Source organism: Periplaneta americana, chromosome 8, assembly GCF_040183065.1.
Source record: "Periplaneta americana isolate PAMFEO1 chromosome 8, P.americana_PAMFEO1_priV1, whole genome shotgun sequence".
Classification (NCBI taxonomy): domain Eukaryota; kingdom Metazoa; phylum Arthropoda; class Insecta; order Blattodea; family Blattidae; genus Periplaneta; species Periplaneta americana.
In genome coordinates, this window is record NC_091124.1 from 168439840 (window position 1) to 168445839 (window position 6000).

The 6000-nt window shown below is 37.4% G+C and overlaps 1 long non-coding RNA gene across 1 annotated transcript in view; it reads right to left on the minus strand.

Annotated features, from left to right (window-relative positions):
- Positions 1 to 6000, minus strand: part of LOC138705228 (uncharacterized) — a 70463-nt gene that overhangs the window by 64450 nt on the left and 13 nt on the right. The window contains exon 1 of the long non-coding RNA XR_011333672.1: positions 5461 to 6000. This exon is cut by the window's right edge and continues 13 nt beyond it. This is a non-coding gene — a long non-coding RNA (uncharacterized lncRNA). The remainder of the gene's footprint in view (positions 1 to 5460) is intronic.

Genomic DNA, 6000 nt, shown 5'->3' on the forward strand with positions numbered 1-6000 from the left:
CTCAAACACCCTTAACCTATGTTCCTCTCTCAGAGTGAGAGTCCAAGTTTCACAACCATACAGAACAACCGGTAATATAACTGTTTTATAAATTCTAACTTTCAGATTTTTGGACAGCAGACTGGATGATAAGAGCTTCTCAACCGAATAATAACATGCATTTCCCATATTTATTCTGCGTTTAATTTCCTCCCGAGTGTCATTTATATTTGTTACTGTTGCTCCAAGATATTTGAATTTTTCCACCCGTTCGAAGGATAAATCTCCAATTTTTATATTTCCATTTCGTACAATATTCTGGTCACGAGACATAATCATATACTTTGTCTTTTCGGGATTTACTTCCAAACCGATCGCTATACTTGCTTCAAATAAAATTTCCGTGTTTTCCCTAACCGTGTGTGTATTTTCTCCTAACATATTCACGTCATCTGCATAGACAAGAAGCTGATGTAACCCGTTCAATTCCCAATTCCAAACCCTGCCTGTTATACTGAACTTTCCTAATGGCATATTCTAGAGCGAAGTTAAAAAGTAAAGGTGATAGTGCATCTCCCTGCTTTAGCCCGCAGTGAATTGGAAAAGCATCAGATAGAAACTGACCTATACAGACTCTGCTGTATGTTTCACTGAGACACATTTTAATTAATCGAACTAGTTTCTTGGGAATACCAAATTCAATAAGAATATCATATAATACTTCCCTCTTAACCGAGTCATATGCCTTTTTGAAATCTATGAATAACTGATGTACTGTACCCTTATACTCCCATTTTTTCTCCATTATCTGTGTGAGCTACAATAAAATAATTAATTAGGTCATACTTAAACGTTCAGCTACAATAAAAGAGAAGGGTGGATGTACCAACCACCAAATCTCCTCCACATCTAGCACAGTGTATCCCAATAGCGGAAACTAAAATGGATGCTGGTGACTTCAAAGGTGCTCTAGTTCAATTCTTTTATTTGGAAGCAAAGCGTACAACTTAGTTGAGAGCTTCATGTGCTATTCTATTCTCTTCTTCCTTTTGACATGACTATCGAAAAAATCCTTCCAAGTTCTGCATTTGAATGAGGTAGAGTCAGTACTAATTTTGCGAGTTTTCCTATATTGGGAAATTTTACTTCGTCATTGAAGACTAGCTTAAATTACTAAAAAAAAATTACACGACTACTATGAAGTAGCCAATGTGTGTTATCACCATTTAATTTGAGAAAATTCGTTCCGGCACCGGGAATCGAACCCGGGACCTGTCAGCTCTACGCGCTGAGTGCTCTTTCCAACTGAGCTATGCCGGGACACGATCCACGGTGCCGGCCGAACTCCTCTCGTAATGTTTTACGGCCTTACTACTTGCACTTTAGACAATGTAAGTCATACATGCAGGAGCGCATATTTAAATGACTTTATGGCCATATTCAACATCAGTTTGTGAAAACTGCTAACAGTTAATACATCACATATTCATTATATATGAGGTCTCGCCTACCTCATCCTGACATTGTACGAGGGGGATCCAGGAAATAACGACCGTTCGCGCATACCCACCACGCAGCTGACTCCCCTTCCTTGTTTGAAGGTAAACTGGCTTCCTTAACATGTATTCTCATAATGTTGTGAGTAGGCTACTGGTTGCAACAAGTCGCCATTGTGCATTTTGTGTTACTTCAAAATGAACGACGTGATTGATAATCCCGCCGACTGTGAGGTGAGGAGTGTGATTCGATTTTTGAATGCCCGACATTTGAAACCTGCAGAAATTTACCGGCAATTGAAAGAAGTGTATGGTGATACTGTAATGAATGAAAGAAATGTGAGAAAATGGTGCGAAATGTTCAAAAATGGGCGAACAAATGTCCACGATGAAACTCGACCCGGATGCCCATCACTCATCACAGAAGACCTGAAGACTAAAGTGAACGACAGAATCTTGCAAGACAGGCGCACATCACTCGACGAATTGCATATTGCCTTTCCTGACATTTCTCGTTCTTTGCTTGGTGAAATTGTGTCGCAATATCTTGGCTACCACAAAATCTGTGCCCGCCCGCACACTGCTGCTTCAACTCGAGAATTGCTGGATCAATTCGGTTGGGAAATCTTTGATCATCCGCCCTATAGTCCAGACCTTGCTCCTAGCGATTTTCACCTTTTCACTAAGCTGAAAGACTTTCTGGGTGGTACGCGTTTTGGAAGTGATGAAGAGTTGAAGAAGACAGTGAACACCTGGCTTAATGAACTGGCGGCAGAGGAGTATAACACGGGAATTCTAAAGCTAGTGAACAGATACGACAAATGTTTAAATGTAGGTGGTGATTATGTAGAGAAGTAAAGGAAGCTTCAGTTATGTAACAGACTTTGTTTTTTTCAAATAAATATGTTTTTTTAATTATCACAACAAAACGGTCATTATTCCCTGGATCCCCCTCGTATACACATGCCCAGGAAAGATTCAACTGTTACATGGGAAAATGCCAAAAAGGTGACACTACAAAAACATTACATTACAATGTTTTTGAAAGAGGCTTATGCTATCTTTCGAGAGGAACAGTTCAGGCTTTTCAAAGTTTTGCAGTTTGAAACTCAAAAATGTCCTCTTATTAAAGGATATACCATGTGATCAATGCACATGTCATTTATATGAACACTTCATTTTTAAATTGAAAGCACTAAAAAATAATTTATTCTGAAGAATTCTGGAAATTTACGCTAAGTAATGTTTCATTAAATTCTGCATGTTGGTAGAACTCTTGCAGGAAGGTCTGGGAAAAAGATTCAGAAGCAGACTGACTTTGTTCTTGAAGGAAGGCTTTGTTGATGAACTTCGAGATATTGTAATTATCTATTTTCCAGAAATGACGTGACATGTCAATCTGAAGAGAATTCAAACCATGGTATTTGAAAATGACAAATTGGATAATAATATTTGTATATTACACGTGGACTTCTCAGTGTCATTCAGTTGTGAATACCAGGATGAAATACAAAGTGCTTTATGCATAGGCGGAGTTATGGGAGAGGGGGAAACGGGGGGCGGGGCACTGCCCCCCCCAAACTTGTCTGAACTCATTTTTTTCTGGTTAACGTTAGAAAGTATTGAATTCAAAAGATCTAAGTTCAGATTTTATTTGCTTTTGTTTATGATTAAGTTTCTGTGCTTAAATTGACGAATTAATGTCTTCAGATCGTGTGTCTGCACTATAATTTTATTTTAAATTTCTGAATGTATAAGAATTTCTATAGGCCTACCTCATTTGAGGAATGTTTCTTTTGTAACAGCCTGTGTTAGAAGTCTGCAGGTGTTCATACCGCTACTTGGAGATGATGAATAACATACTGCACAACAATGCAGAAAAAAGAAAAGTGATCCCAGTATAATGTTTAAACTTAAATACGAGATTAAATAAAATAATTAGAGTTTACATTTCATATGATATCTTCAGGAAGGTAAGCTTCATATAAGGAAGTTTCTGTTAGCACTGTTACGTAGTTTTATTGATACATGCTTGTGTTTCTGTATGATAGAGAAAAAGAGGGAGATTGTTTTAGGTTATGCCCTGTTAGACCTATAATAAGTAGTAGACCTACAGTTCAAGCTCTATACAACTCGGTCCGAACTATCGCAGATATGGATGTAACACTGTAAGAAACATGTCCTCCCAAAAATACTTTTATTAAATTTTATCATATACCGATATCTAATCAGAAAGAGAAAAAGGAATTGGTTGGGTCACTGGTTGAGAAGAAACTGCCTACTGAAGCTACGTAAAGATTTTTTTGTCCTACAGAATAACCATTAATAACCAATAATATCCATTAATAACCATTGCCTACTGAAGAATGCACTGGAAGGAATGGTGAACGGGAGAAGAGTTAGGGACAGAAGAAGATATGAGATGATAGACGATATTAAGATATGTGGATCATAGGCGGAAGAGGAAGGCAGGAAACAGGAAAGATTGGAGAATGCTGGGTTTGCAGTGAAAGACCTGACCATCAGCAGAACACTTATGTATGTATGTATGTATTCCGATACTGTACCACAGTCAAGCTGTAACAGGGGGAGGAAGTAAATGATGTCCCCCATAACCCCATTATATGGGAATTCTGTGGTTTCACTTCGTCCCAGCCAAGGAAACGGTTCTCTCTCCGCCTATGGCTTTATGGTCTAGGAGAAGAATCCTTTTGTTTACAGCTGCTACATTTTTCATGGATGAATGCAAGATGTTTCAAGTCTGTTCTAATACTGCACACAAGGATAAAGATATTATATTTGTCATGATCAACTTTGTAACAGAATATTTACGTTGGAAAGGGATTCAAACAGCCTGCTGAAGAAGCAATTTGGAGTGATGAACCAGCTTCTGAATTTAAGAATAAGTACATTGTTAGGTTGATGGAGTTCCTCTCTGATAACACAAGAAACAATTCAGTTGAAAATACTTCGTTACGTCTCACAGGAAAGATGTGATAGATGATGTGGGCAGTAATGTGAAACGCTTAGTGAGGCAAAAAATTATAAATAAAAGAAATTCCAACTTTGTGCAGTGTGCAAAATATTTTCCTGATTTGGCAACACAGCTATACCGTAAACTTGTATTTTCCACATTAATGAAGACGATATCAGAACTTAAATAGAAAAGGCAATCCATGGAACACAGTGGTCATGGTTCCAGGCATTTCTACTTTTCATGTCATGACATAAATGTAAGTTGCAAAGTACACGCCCTGTCAGAAGAAACTCGAGCAAGAAGTAGGAGAATGGGTAACTGTTACATATGAAGAGCAAGTATACCCAGACCAGGTCAAAAAGAATAATTCAGGTAATGTCAGTTATGCACGAGTTTTGCATTGGGAGTACAAATGTTCAAAGGATCCAGACTGCATCATCTATGATCTGGGGGACATTGAAAAAATGATGACCCAAACAGGTGAACAAGAAGGAAGTTTCAAATTTGAGAATCTGTAATATTTCATGCTAATGTTGTCGTACCGTTGTTTGTTATAGCCTATGTTAAATTTGTTGCTGTCTAACTAAATGCTTTGAGAATGCCAAGAAACCATTTCATCTTTCATAGTTCAGTGCACAAGTCCCATACGTGACAACATAGTTAAAGGTAAATTCTACTCTGTTGAAGAGCAAGAAGTTAATCTGAATGGTCTAGTCGATAAGCAAACTTCACAATAAAAAGGTACACAATTTGTCAAATTTTTAACATTGATAGTTTAACTGAATTTTGATAGTAGTCTTACAAAAGCAATATGATGGTGGACTTCAAGTGTCCCACACGTGACAATAACATCTTAAGTAACCCGAGTAATAGGGCTTGCACTAAGAATCTAAATGCACTCTGAATCGCCTGAACTGTCCTGCTAAATCTCATAACAAGCCAAATTTTGTTGCAACTATTTTACTAGCTGTTAGAGTAATTATTTCAAAATAAAATGTGCTTTTTTACCTTAAGAGATATCCCACCTTTGCCACAGCCTTTATAGAGTACATTATTTTGCAGTACACTAGATAATATGCGAACATCTATAACCTCATTGGTATCACTAACACTGTGTTCTTGTTTCAGAGTTTCATTTTAGAATCTTCACGTTTCTTTTCTGATGCACAGCCACTTTTACAGATTCACTATGACCACATGCTAGAGGGTTGTACGTTAGAATTCACATTACTAACAGCGTTCTTACGTTTACCAACATTTCTTCTCTTCTTAAATACGAAATGGCGTGCCCAAGCTTCACAATTAATTTAAATACTTTCAAACTACTTCTATAACCCATATTGTAAGAAAATATCACAAAATGCACATCTATAATCCAACTCAACTGTATCGTACAGCATGTGTATAACGTCACAACCATTGTAAACAAACCGTTGCTACGAAACAAAGCACAGGACGCTAGGGTTGGGCGAAAAATAACGTAGCAGTTACTTTGTAACAGTTACTTAATTGTAACGGTTACAAAAATAACTTGGACACGAAATAACT